This window comes from Rhipicephalus sanguineus, chromosome 1 (genome assembly GCF_013339695.2).
Source record: "Rhipicephalus sanguineus isolate Rsan-2018 chromosome 1, BIME_Rsan_1.4, whole genome shotgun sequence".
Taxonomy (NCBI): domain Eukaryota; kingdom Metazoa; phylum Arthropoda; class Arachnida; order Ixodida; family Ixodidae; genus Rhipicephalus; species Rhipicephalus sanguineus.
Genome location: NC_051176.1, coordinates 49,425,521 through 49,444,627, shown reverse-complemented (window position 1 = coordinate 49,444,627; position 19,107 = coordinate 49,425,521). Strand labels below are relative to the sequence as shown.

Genomic DNA, 19,107 nt, shown 5'->3' with positions numbered 1-19,107 from the left:
TTATTGCAACATTTCCATTGTATTCGACGCTTCTAAACACAATGAATGCGTGACGCGAATAGCCATGTATATTCCAGGATTATTTACGCGAGGTACAGCGATTACGGTTGAAAGTATACAGTTGACACACGTATGAAATACAAAGCGTTCCAGTATAAAGCAATCCTTTATTAATACCCGGGGTTTCAAGTGCCAAAACAACGATATGCTTATGAGGCAAGCCGTAGTAGAAGGTTCCGGAAATTTAGACAATCTGGTGTTCTTTAACGTGCACCTAAATGTAAGTACATGGACCTCTAGCAATTCGCCTCCCTCAAAATTCCACCTCCGCGGCTGGGATCAAACCCACGTATTTCTGGTCAGCAGCAGTCACCGTACAACCACAGTACTACCGCGACCGCCAGCTGTGCGCAAGTTCACCCACCAAATTGTTCAATCTTGTAGGTGGTGCTTCGGCTAATGAATTCTGCACCACCACAAGAACGTGACGATCTCCGTAGAACCAACAGTGAATGATGCAAGTTGACAATAAATGTTAAGAGAACAACACAGCCAAGAATCGAGATAGCGAGAATCTTTTCCAGAAAATTACTTGTGCCCTGTGATCACACATAGAAAAAACTACCTTAGTTACCAGTCCTGCGAAATACATGCCCTAACAAATATGAACGATATCTGCGATGTACATGCTCTTGCATTACATAAATTTATTCGATGTGTGCGACAAATACTGGCACCAAGCTAAGGGTCCAACAACGGCTTGGCTCGTCGTTGGACCCACACAGTTTGATGCAGAATTACCAGTAAAACTAGACGCTAGATGCTGATCTAAATATGCGTGTTGGCTGAACGTACGTGCTGCGCTGAAAGGCGCGAGATTGGCGAAAAACAAAGCGCGCGCGTGTGCGCGATTGTGTGTGCGTGCGTGTCCGTGTGTGTTCAACTTCAATAATAGATGATTTAGAAGTGACTAAATACCTTTCAAAATGTGTTATTTTCAGGAAGTTTTATTTGCTGAATGAAATCTTCGTCTTCGTTTAAGCCTTGACCAAAGCCAGCCAACAATTATCGCGGACCGGTATACAGTATATAATCTGACTGTCTTTATACGGCAACTGTGGATGCATTTTTCGATGGTGCCATGACACGCTTTCGTAAACTCGCATAGACGGTGGTGCCAGAATGTAATATTGCAGCAATTTCTATACGATCGCATCAGCGTATTCGCAGACATGTGATTGCGGGAGATTAATTATCTCCCGCAAACGCGTTGTCGAATTACAGCAACCTGCGACACCCGGTTTGGGGACGTCGGTTTAAGGAACTGTTCGGACATTTAGCGCGCTTTTGCTTTGTTCTTCCTGCTTCTGATAAATGGATTGATAATAGCCGTTGCACGTTAAACGCAAGCACACGTTTGCGGGACGTTGCAGTGCGCTTCCCACAAAGACTTAGTTTAATGCACGTCAACGCAAACGTCGACAAGATCGATTAAAAGTTGGATGCTATGAGCGTTGTATTGATAACGACGCTGTGACCTGTGAACAACCAAGCTCAATTTCAAATTGCACATAATTCTTTGCCTACCGGGAATAATGATCAGCTCCCACAGAAAAAAAAATGTATCTTCAAATAAATTTTCTGCATAAATAAATAAAATTTCTGCATTTTACGGCCGAGTAACCTTGGTTTTTACGCTATTTTGCTTTCCTCTGTTCTCTCTATATTTCTGCCACCAATCTGCGCACCGTGCTGTTTCGACCTCTATCGAGGTCATGTTCACCTTCCTCGGACTGCCTTAAAAACCCAGGGCTTCACCTAGCTCCTGCCAGAACGTACACCTGGGGCGCTATTTTGTACGCGTTCTAGCATAGAACGGGGAGGAGGATCGAGCAAAAGGACAAGGGGAAGCCACACGGGATTGGTCGAGGCTAGTGTGACGGTCAAGACGTGAGAATAGCCACAAGTTTTGCTTAGAACGGGGAGGAGGTGTTGGAACAGTCTCCGCAAATGACTTGGGTTGGATCCAAACGAAAGCGGAGGAATGGTGTTCCCGCGCATCTCTCTACCGCGCGGACAGTTTGCGAAAATGGCGTCTCCGTTCTCGTTCATGCCATTTTGCAGAAACGAAGCCGACGAAGCCCCGAGGTAGAAGGTGCGTTTGAGGTGATGACTGAAGAGGCGTACTTGGTGACGGGGCCCTCGCTCTTCAGCGCGTCGGACAGCTCGCCCCACAGCCGACGCCTGTCCGCTGCCGTAAATTCGTGCGTAACTCGCTAGCTCGTACGGCCAACTCTCGATGCTGTTCCATAAACGAGAGCAGCAACTCTCTCTGATTGTCGGGAACGTGCGGACCTCGTAAGTGCGTGTGCTGCGACATTTCGACAACTGAATAACGGTTCCAATCGTCGCGCCGTTTGAATTTTACAAGTACACTAATACTAGAACCACTGGATGAAACAGCGTGGTGGCCAGCGCCACCACCGAACGCCTCGTGAAACTGCGACACCCCCTGGCGCTATGTCAAGACATTAACACAAGTTAATTGTTAAGGTCGCCGAGCTCTTCAACTTTAAGCTGCGAGAAACAATGCCTCTGAATATTGATGTTCAGGTATAATAATTATACATTTATTTATGCATTGGATACATTCCTGAATTCCCCAGCTCGCCTATTGGCTGTGTGCTCCCGCTTGTCCTTTTGTTCGATCCTCCTCCCCGTTCTATGCTAGAACGCGTACAAAATAGCCCCCCTGGTGGATGTCTTCAGAGTCAAAACATGCTCCGTCGTCTCCATATTCACACAAGTAGAGTCTCAACGAAAAAAGCTTAGCAGAAGTGGCCGGTGGCCGGAGCCACAAAATCGCGACACGCGGCGCTGTTGATGACGAGCACGCCGATAGTGAGATTGCCAAGCACTTTCCATTTTCCGAAGCAGGGGTGGCCTATGGACCGGCGGAAAGCAGCCCATCTTGCTGTTGGCCCACCCGTGTCCATATGCGTAGCCACCATTGCTTATCGGCAGAGGTGGCTACGTACTTGCTTTTTTCGCTGGAGCTGCGAGCAACCATATGTCTCTATCGCAGTTGCCCCGAAAAGCTGTTTGTTGGAGTGCTTTCTGCCAGCCATCCCTGCTTTCGAAAATGCAATGTGCTTGGCACTCTCGATATCTGCGTGCTCGAGAAAAACGGCGTCGCGTGTCGCAATATTGCCGCTCCGGCAACCAGTCACCTGTGTCAATCTTTTTCCGTTGAGATTGTACGTACATGTGTCGTCTTTATTACTGAACATCGCTTTATAGTAACGCGTTCTAAGGTAGTCGGTCGTTGTTGCAAATACATTATTGCGCTTCCCTCGACATCATGTTAACATATCTAAAAAGAAGCGCCCCCAACAGGTGCATTGTGCCAAACAACTTCACGCCTATGCAATTCATCATACCAACCATTCGTAGTTTCTATTAGGACATGTATCGTTAGCCCTACAGACGCCGGAGTCCCCGAACGATCTCGGAATCTGGATGCGCTCATAAGTAACGTTTCGCGCTACAAATGGACAAATTTTAGGATGGAGACCCCGGCTTTTATGGGCGCGCAGGCGTGTTGATAGAAAAGCCGCCATTCTAGTCAGCAACGATACTCCTAACGGCTTACAGAGGGTGGTACGGTAGCTAGCTTTTTTTTCCCCTATGGTTGTACAGTACGGCTCATCTAACAGCGGTTGTGCTTCATGTTGTGCTTCATCGTCATGAGTGCTCCGGGCCCCAAAATCTTCGGGCGCTCGTTCACAGCAGCGTTTTAACTGCGCGCCGGAACGGTGGGAGTTTCTGAACTAGTGGTGCGGTGCGGCATTGGCGACTGCACATCGTGAACAAAGCCAATCAACGACGGTTTCGCGCGGGCCAAAGTCGGGAAGTTTTACGGCGCTTGTGGCATACGCGACATAACTACGCAATATCTTCGTGCCTTCGTTTCTAAAGTTTGACTGTTTTCTCATTTCTTTTTTACGTGCAGAAGTGACAATCTCCTTTGAAATAAAACATGCGCTCGCTTTTTGAACCAGAATATCGGTGAAAGTTTCAACGAAAGGCCTGCTGTAACGACGTCAGCGTTTGATTTACCTACCCCACCCTAACCAAGTTGCACCACTGGCATTTGTCGCGTTTTAGATTCGCCCGGTCGAATGATTGTAAACTTCGAACACTAGCTGTTTGAAAGTCGAATCAAATTAATCGATTACGTATTAGTCGATTCGAATTCGAGCTCATATATTCGCACATCGCTAATTATTCATCGTAGCGAGCCTTTCCAGTCACCGTAGTGCTGCGAGCGCAGGACGCGAACGGTGAGCGCAAAACCCTATTCTAATTCTCGCGAAAGCAAGCACAAGCAAAGCGTCTTGATGCCCGAAACTTTTAGGACCATTATTTTTATAACTCTGATAAAGGAAGGGAAAACGCCGTCACCATAACTGGCGCTGAAGCGGGAGACATAGGCGCCGCCATGTTTAGCAGCGCTAATTATTAGGGTATGTAAACATCACACGTTAAAATACCTAACGCACACACTAACGTAACGTACACACACCAAAGAAACTTGTACACATCAGTGCTTAGGGTATGAAGTCATCCAAGCCGCAGCAATAGCATCGCTCCGAATTGCCACGAAAACGCGTTTCGCGCATATTTTTCTTGCGAAGTGTTTTGAACTGGGATCAAAACAAATGATGAAGTACGCAGCCGATTCCATAAAAGCGCTAACTACCCATCGTGCTGTGCATACTCATTGCACTCACGTGACGCTCAGCGCGTCAAACAGTTCTGATAGCTCTGATGTGCCAATGCGACAACTGCTCTAATAGACGAGGAATCGATTTACTGTGCCACGAGCTATGACAGCCTGCAAAAGCTATACCAATGAACGCTGTCGCCTCATTTATCGCATTAGACGAAAGAAAAATGTGGAACCCACCTTTGTTGTCGTCAGTGATGCCGTCAGTCGGCCCTCCCATGTCGGCAACGGGTACCTGAAGAAGCATTCGGGCTGCTCTGAGCTGTGATCCACGCCTCGCGGCTCGGAATAATCGAATGCCGAATGCGCGCAGGCGCTGGCCCGAGCCGCACGAGCGCATGCGCTCGAGCCAACGCGTGTCTCCACGAGCGCTGGCACGAGCGCTGGCCCGAGCCAGCGCGTGGCTCGGACCAGCGCGTGTCTGTACTTGACGATGATGATAATGGTCACTCATACTTCGAGTTTCAATAACCCCTTTCGTCAACTCCAATAAAAAATATTCACAACGCTTGGTCAGTTACCAAACCAGACCATTTTATGATGCCGTAAATGTTAACGTTATTTTATTACAGCATTCCGCCATATACATTTGAAAATGCATTCTGCCTCTGGCACCAAGCAACACTGGCTGTCCCACCCACACAGTGTCTTAGAATTACCTACAAGGAATATTGGTGCGGGACGCTGTTGTCCAACGACAATTCTTCGACACAATCAGCGAAGTGGCACCGTTCTCGGAGAGCATCAACACCTTAAAAGTGTTTAGCACACCATAGTGCTTCAATCAAGCTGTTGAAGTTTGAGTTCCAGCCGTGCCGAGCGTCCGCGAAATTGGCGAAGCGGGTGAGGGCAAAGCGAAGAGAGGGGGAAAGCAGAGCAGAGCAAGGCATTACTAAGAGAGGTATGAGAGGAGCAGCCGAGCAGGGCCGCCTTTCAGTCCTCTCGGGTTGGGTTCGGGTTGGGCGGGTAAAGAAGGATTGAGCTGGCATGCCCATACCATGTGGCAGGTATCAGCCATCTCAATACTGGCAGAGATCGAAAAAGGAAGAGTCAAATTGTTTGAGCTCTGCCGGGCACAGTAGCGTATTAGTGAATAGCCGGAGAATTCTCTCGTCCGCCTTCTTGAACCCTTGCAGGACGCAGGAAAGCGGTGGTGGGAGTCCCAATAATGGTTTTTTACATATTTAAAAGTGAGGAGAGGAGAGTTTTCTTCTGAATCAGAAGGGTCACCGGTGGGCGAGGCAGAGGCCTGAGGAATGAGTGCGCGGGCGGCAGCGTGCGCTGCCTCTTTGCCTGCCAGGCCCTGATGGCCGGTAGTCCAGATTAGTGTGCGGGGAGAGGGGTAACGTAGCCGCGGACAGGGTCGAATAATATTGTTCGAGTGAGTCTCTCTCGAGTGAGTGAGCAGTTCGTTGAAATTAAAACGAGTGTATCTAGAATGCTGAATGTTAGTTCTGCTGTGCGACAGGGAAATGTGTTGGGGCCACTATTATTCATAATATATGTAAATGATTTAGTACAAGCAATCCCTGACTCAGTGTCTTTTAAACTTTTTGCGGATGATTGTGTTGTGTTTAAAAACATAACCTGCTCTATTAGACCATAATCTATTACAGCAAACTCTACGCAACATTCAGTGCTGGTGCGCAGCGTGGGACATGGAATTAAACGCTGATCAAAAGAGTGCTCATAAATATAACACGGAAAACTAATCCTAGTGTGTTTACCTACAATATCAATGGCTCCCCCATTCAATCAGTAACACAGTATAAGTGTTTAGGGACAAAGGCGTGCGCAGAGGGGGGCGCTAATAACCTAAGAGGGGGAGGGGCGCAAAATCTGCCCCATACATTGACTTAGTAGGGTGGGGGGGGGGGGCGCTGCGATGAACCTTTGCCCCCGGAACTCTAAAAATCAACTCCTCTTTCCACGCACCAATGAAAGCGGTAGTGCGAAGCAACCGGCACTGTACAAAGAGAGCACTGTCAAATGGCAGTTTTCTGAACTTACCTCTGACTCGCCAAAAGAGCAAGCGCGATTGGATGGGACAAAATGTAGGCTTGGTCCCCGTATCAGTATTCCGGCGCAGTCTTCACCTTGCAGCCGTGCGACATCCGATTCATTCTGGTTGAGTTGCTGAGAGACCCTTGTATCCTTGTATAAACACTTTGGCCAAGTTTTACTTTCAGTGACGCTGCATCCCGTGTTCAGCGGCTTTCACAAGTAGTGCTTGGTCGCGATACCTGCGCGTTCTTTCACGCATGTACTTCTCGCGCTGCAAATAATTTGTGACAGCGCTCGTGACAGATATTTGTAATAACTATGAAAAGCGGCATATGGTTGAGCACACATCGTTACAAATGAAATCTTGCAAAATACTAATACGCTGTATCATCAGTCTATGCGCGAAACATCTGAAGCCCCCTAGCATGCTTCTGTATGCTGCACAATATCGAGACACGCGCTTGTTAAAATCTTTCACAGTGATCATGTCTGACTGCATAAAACATGCGCGCGCAATCGTTCGGCACGATCGCCCACTTTCTGTTATTGCAACATTTCCACTGTATTCGACGCTTCTAAACACAATGAATGCGTGACGCGAATAGCCATCTGCATTCCAGATTTATTTACGCGAGTTACAGCGATTACGGTTGAAAGTATTCGGTGGACACACGTATGAAATACAAAGCGTTCCACTATAAAGCAATCCTGTATTAATACCCGGGGTTTCACGTGCCAAAACCACGATATGCTTATGAGGCAAGGCGTAGTCGAAGGTTCCGGAAATTTAGACCATCTGGTGTTCTTTAACGTGCACCGAAATGTAAGTACATGGGGCTCTAGCAATTCGCCTCCCTCAAAATTCCACCTCCGCGGCTGGGATAAAACCTGCGTATTTCCGGTCAGCAGCAGAGCACCGTACAACCACTGTAACACCACGACAGCCCGCTGGACGCAAGTTCACCCACCAAATAGTTAAATGTGTTAGCTATGTAACCTGCTATGCTACCATGATTACAGCATTCGGATAGCGAAAGGAGTAACACTGAATCTGCCTTGAACGAAAGAAGAGAATCTTAAGGGCTCGTTCCTTTTGTTTGATAAAACCTTAATGAGAGGCAACAGATAATGAAGCCAAGGAAGGTATAGGGGACGTTAATTGTACTGTTTTAACTGTACTGTAGTAATTATATAAACGTGAATAAAGTGAAGTGGACGAAAAGACAACATCCTGCCGGCAGGGACCGAACGTGCAACCTTCGGATAAGGCGCCCGATGCTCTACCAATTGAGCTACGGAGGCGGTCGTCCCCTCGTCCACTTTATCGGGTATTTATGTGCACGCAGACCTGGGAGTGTTTGCGCCACTCGCCGCCATGACGGCGAGTGTGGGACTTGCGTTTCTGAATGTTCGTATTTCCTAGGTGAGGTTAATAAAGGCCCGAGCAATGTGCGGCACAATCCTTAGAGCTTCGACAACGTGCGCCAGTAAGAATAACCAATGTAATCAATACTTGGTCACTACACAGGGCTTCAAAAGCAAGGTTGGAAAGTTGCGAGGCCGTTCCCAATAGACTGCTGTAAATGAAAACCTACCTGGCCTTGCGGCACCAGGTGTCCAGTGTCGCATATGGGCAGGCGAGGCCTTCACCAAGCCGGTGGTCGGATAGCACCCCCGATTGCAGTATGAAAATCAGTACGGACAGGTGGCCCACCTGTAGGCCTGTCACCTCCTCCTGCTACACGAACAGCAACTGCGTTTTTTTTAACGCAAACATCATTGGTCAAGCTTGTCAACACCGAAGCACTCAAATATATTCCCCTAAGAGCAGCGAAACAAGGATCAAAAGGCGTAGTGAATGAACGCCTACAAAGGCCTACAATGCACATGCTTTGGTTTTTTTGTTACTAGCAAACAAGCCTTGTTTTGAGACATGACTAAAAAACGCGGTCGCAATAGTTAACAGCAAATCTGTTCGTTGAAAACCACATTGGGCATAAAAAAATTGTAACAATATACATAATGCACCTCTGAGAAAACAGTCCTAAAATTTCTCTCAAGCTTTTCCTCACTAGCGCGGTACTTGTCTGCCAACAGTTGACGACAGCAACAGTCGAGACACAATCGACTGACATAGCAATGGTACGTCTCTTTTCCCAGTTTCAAGTCATGTACATATCCGCCCAATTAAATCTTCCTATTTGTGGACATTTGTGTTCAGCCCGGCTTATGATTTCTGCCTTGGCACGAAACGGGTAAGCAGTGGCATTGTAATCAAACCTTGATGACTACAAAGAGCTTGAAAACCGAGGTTATGTAAATGAAAACCCACCCGGCCTGTTGAATCACGTGTTGAGGATCGCATACGGGTAGGCGAGGCCTTTACCAAGCTGTTGCTCGGATAGCGCCCCCGATTGCAGTAGGAAAAGCAGTACGGACAGGTGGCCCACCTGTAGGCCCGTCACCTCATGCCAAATGCACAGCAACTGCGTTTTTTACAGCAAACAGCCGTGGTCAAGCTTGTCAAACAACATCAATGCACTGGATGGTCAACACTGAAATATATGCCCCTAAGAGAGCAGCGAAACAAGGGACAAAAGGCGTAGTGAATGAGTGCCTACGTAAACGCGTTGCAATAGTTAAAATATATTTTCGCTGAAAACCACATTAGGCATCAAAATATTGTTAACAGTATAATGCACCTCCCAGAAAAGAGTCCTACACTTTCTCTCAAGCTTTTCCTCACTAGCGGGTACTTGGCTGCCAACATTTGACGACCGCAACAGTCGAGACAATCGATTGGCACAGCAATGGTACTACCGCGCTTAGTATGAGCTGCAACATGCGAGCGCGTGGCTGAGCGCTCTGCAAGGTTGTAAGTGGCGCCGATCATGGCATATTTTTGAGTTATCGGGAGAGAGTTTGGCTGTCCCTGCGAGTGCGCATCGCCTCCATTTGCTTTCACGACCCGTGACGGCTTCATTGACCGCCATGCCGCGCGCCTCTCACCGACGGGGCCTTCGCCGCCTCGTCACCGACGTGTATCGTGCCCCTGGCTGAATCGTGGTCCCGTCCGTCAACTCCTGCGACCGGCTCCCCATCTTTCCTCTGTTCTTCTATCCGTCGTTCTTGCCGACCATATTTCACTTTCTTTTTCTTTCTACTACTCTTTTATTCCCACGTTACCCCCACCCCTATAAGGCACTGCGCCGTGCTCCCGTAAGGGCTGCAGAAATTGGGTGTCTTCTTTTTTCCTTACGAACCACTACCACCACCTCCACGCCCTCGTTTTGCCCTGCGGTGATAGCAGCTTCGAAAATAATAACTTCGATGTTGAAAGCAAGCAAGTGGGGGCGATGCGCGCTCGCAGGGACAGCCAAACTATCTCGATAACTCGAAAATATGCCATGAACAGCGCCACTGTACAACCTTGCGAAGCACTCGGCCACGCGCTCGCGTGATGTAGCTCATACTGAGCGCGATAGTACGCCTGTTTTCCCAGTTTCCTGTCATGCATATATTCGCCCAATTAACTCTTCCCATTTGTGGAATGTTCAGCACAACTTATTCTGCCTTTGCACGAAACGGGCAAGCACTGGAAGTTGACAGTCGGGAATAAGAGAATAGTAAAGCTCTCTGGGATTTTCGGTCTGATGCAAGGCACTACTACGTCCAAGAACCATGAGCAAGCATGTGAATGGTCCTTGATAAGGCTTGTCTAATGTAATTTGTTTCCTTAATATCACAATCTCAACCTTTCTAATTTGACATTTTCTATGGGTGGACAAGGTTGTGCCTAACAAAGAAGTGGGCCCCTCGACGCAGTCTCTTTTAGCCTACCTTATTTTAAGCTAAGTTAAATATGTGATCGCGCTCGTACGTTGCCGCTGTTGTGGTGTTGCAGGTCTTTTTTGTTTTTTGAAGCGACGGTGACTGGGAATGTTTGACGAGGCAAGGTAATCCAGATGGTGTAAAGCGAGGGACTACTGCAAAACACGATTACAGTTTACGTATAAGTATAAGGTTATTTACACGTATATTTGTCGTCACCCCGAAATGCCGCGACATCTTTCTGTATTAAAAACCCATTTTGTTAACTACAATATAAAATGTTCACAACGATTGATCAGTTACCAAGCCTGCGTATTTCATGATCCATAAAAGTTGACGATATCATAACCTACAGGCTTTCGCCATGTACATTTGAAAATTCATTCTTCGCGAGTCACAAATTCTGCAACTAAGCAACACTGGCCGTCGCACATACAGTGTCTTACAATTACCTAACAGGAAAAGTGGTACTGGGCGCTATTCTATGATGAAAATGCTTCGACATGGTGACCGAATCGGCAACGTTCTCGGTGAGCTTCAACCGCTTGAAACGCCTAAACACGATACTGACCACCTATCCTTGCGTGAATATTGAAGACTTGCACTTGGTTCTTCAATGCACCAGTCAAGGACGTATTTCTAATGTGTTTATGCGATATCTGCTTAATACGATTATTTCGACGAGTGTGTGCCAGGCCAAATCCTGTCCTGGATCCACATAAACGCAACTCAACCTCGGAACCGCGCGCACGCCGTTAAATCATGCAGAGCCTATCTACTAAGGCCGGCCGCTACGACTCCGTGCAAAAGATCTGAATAAGCGATCTCACCTCAGTTATCGTACTAAACAATGGAAGCACACGGAACTCGCCTCTTCTTTTTCCCTTTTCTCAAGAGGCATTTAATTGTCCCGGATAGGTATCTAAAAAAGCGTTCGGTTGCTCTGATCCTAGCATAGATAGCATGGGTATGGGTGATTTTATGGGTAACTGCGATTAGTGAAGCATGCATAATGGACGCATACTGAACAAGTGGTGTAAAAATAAGAAAAAAAGATAATGGCTGAGTATGCGTGAAGGCTTTAGGCGACGACGAAGAAGAACAAACGCGAGAATACGCGGCGCAAGCAATGAGTGAAAGGGGGAAACAATATTGAGATTCCACTTTAGCCAACAAAGAGCCTTCGCAGTTCCTCGTCCGTATTGCATTTTTTCCATATTGGAAACAATGATATTTAGAAATAGCTTATTGGGGATTGCAAGAAGATATGGTGGCTATCACGTGAGCACTGTTGACTGACGATCACTTCACATTTCCATTCATCACTTGGAAGTAAAGAGTATCTCCGCAGTGTCCTATAAGAGTGAAAAGCAACGAGTGATACCACAGTGTACGCGTGAGCGCATAAACCGCACTCCAGGGGAGCTATTTTCACGCGACAGCGTTAAAGAGCTCGCTTCGCAGAAATTCCGGTGTTGGCGTCGGAGTCTTTGGTTGTGAGGGAAAAATCTTGTCCGTGACCAAAATATTGATAAAGATGTACATAAAATAAATAGCAAAAAATATTCAGTTCGAGTAAGAATCGAACGCATGCCATCTGCGTGGCAAGCAGGTGTTCTACCAAAGAGCCACGATATTGCTTGAAATAGCTTGGGAAAAAACACTATATGAATGTCATGTAGTGGAAGGAGTCTCCTTAACGCCCGTAATAATGCGTGGCAGAAGCGTAGGATCTCGCCAAGCCTCAAAGTATGTGAATTGCGCAAAGAGTGGGTGTTTTAAAGGGCCACCCATTACAAAGCACTCAGACATTTATTCATCAGCTGCAAAAGCTTAAACAAAGTGAGCAGCTGCGTAGGTTCGCGTGTTGCCTTACAGACGCGTAGTGGGCCCTTCGCCGATTCGCAAAAGAAAGAATTATGACGTAGTGAGCACTTAACAACTGCATTTGCAGTAGGCATTCGAGGATAGTTTGAAGCAGCCAATGTTACGGGCACAGTCTGTCGTTTCCTCACGGCACGTTTGAGGCATGCTCCGAAAACCGGAGCCAGAGAAGGCGATGCGCGTTCTGCTCTTGAAGGCAAAGCGTTCTGTGATAGAACGGAAGGAACGAAACGTAACGAAAGGATGACATGGAGCCGCACGGGATTGGTCGATGCTCGTCTGACGGTCAGACGTGGGAATAGCAACCAGAAACGGCAGTGCTGTCAATCATTTCTAAAGGAACGGGCACAGAACGGACGGAGGCACCGTTCCATCCTGAATCAAAACGTAAGCGCTAGGGTCGGAGAATCGAAAAGCCTGCTTTGTGTTTGGCTTACTCTAATGCTGCGCCAATAGTTTGCTAAAGTCCCAACCAGCCCCCCACCACCGACTGTGGATGGATGGATGGATGCTATGAGCATCACCTTTATAACGAGGCCGTTTTTTGTCGAGCGTGGAGGCGCACATGCCACCACGCTCGACAAAAAAAGACAAAAAAAGCTTGCTTCTTTTTAAGTTGGTCGAATGCCCTGTCAACCTCGATTAAATCCATGTTACCATAGAAAAAAAAAACATTCACAGCCCAGCTCCCTGCCCCTTACGGCAGAGGCCATTCTATGGCCACCAATACTCCAACAGTCTCTTACTTATTTCTATTGCGAAAGTGTTCAGTTTAACATGGTTGTCCCTAAAACCCAAGGTTTTGCGTAGGCTCGTTCCCAAAGATACACCTGGGTGGATATCTCCACATTCAATCAGAACATGATCAGTCGTTTCCTTAGCTTCCTTACAACATATACATTTTCCTTCTTTACTGAATCGCGCTTTATAATTACGCGTGCTAGGCATTGTAAGGCACGTTTCGTGAACTTGCCACACCATTTTGCGGCCAATGAAGACTAACACAAATTGTTAAAGTCACCGCGCTTTTGAATTTCGACCTTTGAAAAACAATTCCTGCTAATATTGATGTTCAGCTATAATACTGCATTTCTTCATGCCTTGAAAACATTTCTGAATTCCCTCAGCTCGCCTATTGGCTATTTGCTCCCTCACGTCCTCTCGTGACGTTTCGTTCCGTTCTATCACATAACGCGTACAAGATGGCTGCTTAGAACCAATGTCCTACACATGCTGCCTTTGTTATCTTTAAGGCCTCGTTAAAGCTCGCACGTTTCTTTACACGCCCTGTATTTATTTGAAATTCTTAACAACGTACTGGTATCATAACATTAAAGGGGTCGTGAACCACTTTTCCAAGTAATGATCTAATGACCTCAGTATCGGAGTTTCCTGCCCCCCGAATAAATTGCCTCAAAAGATTTTTCGAATCCGTCAATGAGCGGAGTTACGGGGGTTCGGCGCACGCTTTGAGCGCTTTCTCTTTTCTCGTACCGACGAGCGCACTGGAAGCTACGCAGGGAGGGATGGCACGGAGGAATGAAGTTACGTCAGCGCGCGTCATGAAACGCGATCGCTCTCCCGCTGTGATTCGCGTGCGCGAGTGCAGCTACTGTGTACTGAGGAGTGCGGCGCTGGCAAGTGGCGGCACCCCGTGGCAAGAAGCGCATCTGATCCGAACGCCGCTCTCGACTTACGTCGGCTATCGGCCAATGAGGATGCTATGTCTTTTGGGACGAAGCGATGCAGATCGTGACGTCAACCGGCAGACGCCCCGCCCACTGACGAGAGTGACAACCGGCCTCTGAAAAGAGGGCGCCTGAGGAAACGGCAACTTCGCGCTCCGCTTGTGGCCTTTACGCGGCGCCCACGACTGTAATATTTGGCAGAGCAGTTCATAGCCGTGTCAGCTTTCCACAGGATGTGTTTTTTCAACAAGCCGAAGGGGTGCTTCATGACCCTTTTAAAGGGACTGTCTACCGTCCTTCATTGCTTTTCTGCTTTGTACAGCAATAGAAAGCGTACCGTCTGAAGTGTCCAACCTTGCAGCTGTTTCTCTAAAAAGTGAGTGGAAATTTTTAAAACAGAATTTTTCGATCTACGTTCCGTCTTCTTCCATTAGCGTGAAACATGCCCACAACACTGGTTGGTGGACGCGATGATGATTGTAGTGCCGGTAAAAATTAAAACCGAAAACACATGTGATTTCGATTGGATTACTTTATTTTTGCCGAACCCTATTGTAATGAATGTAACAGTCGTTTTCAGCGCGCTACCGGTTAAATGAAGCCTTACTATACGATTACAGAAGATTTGTTTCGCCGTAATCGCAGTCTCTGCGCTTATTTTAGCACTGCTGCCGCAATCCAAGCCAAGTCGATTTATCAAAAAGAGACAATAAATGCGCGCCTTCACAGCGCAGCACATATGAGACATCCTAACAACAATACAGCGGCACAGTACGGCCAGCGCGGAGAGCCGCATGACATAGCGCATGAGTTGAAGCAGACAAAATCGAAGACGGCGCCGCAAGCAGCGCCATCGGGCGCCTTTTCGTATGCGCGAGAAAAAGAAAAGCAAAAAATTACTCTCTGACGCAATCGAAAAGTGTCTAAAGTGCGTAAAATACAATTTCAAGTTATACATGTTTGTTTTTAAGCAAAATGAGTCTACCTGCGAGAATCTCTTGTCCTACCAGTAGATTGAACCATGTCGGCGTTGGGTGACGCTAGCTGTAATTCTTTCACGATTTTCAACATCAAATTAAAGATATAATTCCTTTTTTATGGGGCGAAAGCATGCTCGTTGCGGCCTATGTGACGAGCGATCTTCTTATTTTCACCACAATGAGAAAAAAATTTCCGGGCGGTAGACAGTCCCTTTAACTCCATTTTCCACACAGCAGTGAAAGCGTCAGTACGAAGCAACCGGCACCATACAACGTTAGGGAGTGCTGTCGAACCACACCAAACGGTGTGTAGAATGACAGTTTTCTGTACGTAGCGAAATCGCAGTCGTTCACGCCGCTGTCGTCTACTGTCTCAAGCGCATTAAAAATGGCTCGTAAAAGCAAATACAATAGGATGGAGTATCGGGCTGTGGTCCTGGTCCCAGTACCCCTACTCCAGTGTTCTTTCACGCATCTACTTTGTAGCGCTAAAATTGTCTCGTAATAACCCCATGGTAGTAAGTTTCGCGCAAACGCTGCGACAAGAATTTATAATAGTTTTATTAAGGTGCGCTACATGGCTGAGAAAACATCAATGTGCAATATAATTTAACGTTACAAATAAAATATTGCGTATCTTTTGTTTATACAGAAAACTCATAAGCACTTAGGAGCTGCTTCTGCATGTTACAGGTACAATACAGACACGCATACTTGTACATGTTTTTCACAGCGACTATGTAGGACCCCCTAAAACTGCCGCAGGTTTTATCGCACTGCTCAAGCCACGTGTTGATATATTGGAACCGCCGCAATGTTAGCTACGCTTTTAAGCACAGCGCATGCGCGATGGGGAAGGTTGATTCATGAGATTTGTCGCACCAAATAAGCCAAAGGCTACGAGGGACGCCGAGCAGTGACGGGCTCCGGACAGCTTTGACTAACGTGCTTGCTCGCCAAGCTTCTTATGCTCCCGCCTTGTCCGTTGTCGGTGGCGGGTACACTAGTTCTCATTGGTCCCGCCATAGGCGCAGCTGCGCTCTCCGGTGATTTCAAGAATGCTCAGTAGATGGCGCGCACCGCTTAAGGCAGGGCACACCACCCTAGGCGCGTGCGCTAGTTAGATAGGTGACCGCTAGAGGGCCGCGCCTCTCGTATTGCGTTTGGTGCCTCCCACTTCTGTTGCACGCTGTGTAGTCATAAAGGTAAGGTTATCATTCATTCCGTGAATGTCCAGGCAAGCTTCCTGGATTACAGCCGACTATGGGCTCTGCAGCCAGATCCTGTATTCTGTACTTCGCGTTTGAGTGCAGAATGATTCACTAGTATCACGCAGTTGCCCTTAGAAACTAAAGACCAGATAGACATCAGTCTTAGTGAGCGCAAGAAACGCAATGAGCCTGCGAGACGAAACCACACTTACCACCGCGCGCCCACGCACGTGTAGATGTGTGAGCGATAGCCTAAAAAAATCTTGGAAGGAAACTAAAGGTTAATGGCACTTCGGGCATCGGCCCAGGGTGGCAGCACTTGCTGGGCACAAAAAAAAAGTTTGAAAACTGGCGCAATTTCCAAACATGCAGACGCGGCAACGTACATGTACGGTATCGACCATTTGGGGACTTGTTTGCGGAACTCACGCAACACCCGAGTAATTGTAAATGCAATTACACTGGTGTCCTTGCATTTCACCATCATCCAGACGTGGCCAAATAAGGCTGGGAACCGAACCCACGTCCTCGAGCTTAGCAGCGCGGTGACTGACGTGCTTAGTTACCAAGGTGGGAGATTTTGAACACAGACAGTAGTATCGCACTAAATCGATTCTAAAGCGGGGGATCGACCGAGGGCTCGTTTCTAATGGAACCAACAGAATGAAGCTAAGGAGGGTATAGGGGACTATAATTGTGTGTTTTAACTGTCGTATAGTAAGTAAAAGGAAATGAATTACAGTGAGTGAGAAATCAGCTTGCCGCAGCTAGGGATCGAACCTACCGCCTTCGGATGACCCGTCCCATACTCTACCAATTGAACGCGGCTGTCGCTTTCCCATTAATTTATCTATTAGGTATGTCAGTGTAATCCCCGGAGTGTTAGCCAGAGCTGTTCGCAGCCAATACGGCGAACGATGTGCGGCAGAACTTCGACAGCTTCGGCTACGTGCGTCACTAAGAATGGCATGTGGAATATAAACGCTTGGTCACTACAAAAAGCTTGGAAAGTGGAGGTTCTGAAAACGTATTAAGTGTGAAGACGTTTGCAATAGAGTTGTAAATGAAAACCTACCTGGCCTGCTGGCACAGGGTGTTCAGGATGGTATCCCGCCAGCAGGCCGGTCGCCTCGTGCCACACGTACAGCAAATCTGCGTTTTTTTTACAGAAAACAGCAGTTGTCAAGCTTGTGAACACCAAGGCACTGGCTGGTCAGCACTGCAAATATATACCCCTCAGAGTGCATCCAAACGACAGAGCAAAACGTGTAGTGGTAGAATGCCTGCTTAGGGCTACAATGCCGTTGATTTGTTTTTACCAGCAAGGAGCCCGTGTTTTGTGACTTGAATAAAAAGTGTGGTTCCAATAGTCACCAGAAGATATTTTCGTTGACAAGCACATTGTGAATTTAAAAAAATTGTAACCGTATTATGTACCTGGCTGAGACATACCAGCGCAAGGAATAAAACGATGGCACAGCGCACGCGCCCTTCAGCTAGCGGTAAAGTCGCGAAACGCCTCTTGATCTCGCAGACTTTAGTTCTGGCGATACCAGTTGTACCGGCCCCTACAAAAACCCTACCAAAACGGCAGAGGGCAGCACAGGTAAACGTAAAAGGTGGGTTCCACGAAGTCTGTTTTGCTAGCTTGCTTTAAAGTCATGCATACGTCCACCCAATAAGTTTTCCTATTTATGGACATGACTTTTCAGCACGGCCTTTTATTTCTGAATTGAGACGAAACGGGCAAGCTCTGGCACGTTTGCGCTTTGCATTTGACACTAAGGACTAATAGAATGGTAAATCTATCTGGGCTTTTTCAATCTGATGCTGGACACTACTGCGTCCAAGCCGCATAAGCAAGCATGTGTATGTTCCTCATCAGGCTTTCAACATTTCAATTAAAAACTACGAATGATGACCACTTATGTTTTCTATGGCTTCATAAGGTTGTGCCTAACAAAGCGGGCCCCTCGAACCATTACCCTTCTTTAGTTTACCTTATTTTAAGAAGTTAGATATGACCTCGTACTCGTACGCTGCGGTTTTTGCAGCATAGCAAAGCGACAGTGACTGGGCATAATTCGCGACGCCAGCTAATCTAGAAGAAGACCAAGATTGTTGCTGTTGTAAAGCGAGTGGCTACGGGAAATACATAATTAAACGTTACGTATTAGTGTACGGTTATTAACATGTATATGGCGCTGCACCCTGAAAGGTCTGCGTATCATAAGAACTTCCGAGTTTCAATAACCCCCTACGTCAACTCCAATAAAAAATATTCACAACGCTTGATCAGTTACCAAACCTGACCATATTATGATGCCGCAAATGTAAACGTTATTTTATTACAGGATTCCGCCATGTACATTTGAAAATGCATTCTGCCTCTGGCACCAAGCAACACTGGCTGTCACACCCACACAGGGTCTTAGAATTACCTATAAAGAAATTTGGTGCGGGACGCTGTCGTACGACGAAAATTATTCGACACAATCAGCGAAGTGGCACCGTTCTCGGAGAGCATCAACACGTTAAAAGTATTTAGTCTACCCTAGTGGTTCAATCAAGCTGTTTGAAGTTTGAGTTCCAGCCGTGCCGAGTGTCCGCGAAATTGGCGAAGCGGGTGAGGGCAAAGCGAAGAGAATGGGAAAGCATAGCAGAGCAGAGCAAGGCATTGCTAAGAGAGGGAGAGGAGCAGCCGAGCAGGGCCGCCTTTC

The 19,107-nt window shown here is 47.2% G+C and overlaps 1 long non-coding RNA gene across 2 annotated transcripts in view; it reads right to left on the bottom strand.

The window, feature by feature from the left end:
* The window catches only part of LOC119391044 (uncharacterized), a 137,166-nt gene that overhangs the window by 106,008 nt on the left and 12,051 nt on the right, over positions 1 to 19,107 (bottom strand). Inside the window, exons 4-5 of one of the 2 annotated variants that reach the window (XR_007415560.1) lie at positions 8,389 to 8,546; positions 4,970 to 5,024 (exon numbers count right to left, since the gene is read on the bottom strand). The exons of the other annotated variant lie outside the window; for it this stretch is intronic. This is a non-coding gene — a long non-coding RNA (uncharacterized LOC119391044). The remainder of the gene's footprint in view (positions 1 to 4,969; positions 5,025 to 8,388; positions 8,547 to 19,107) is intronic. 2 annotated transcript variants of the gene reach the window in all.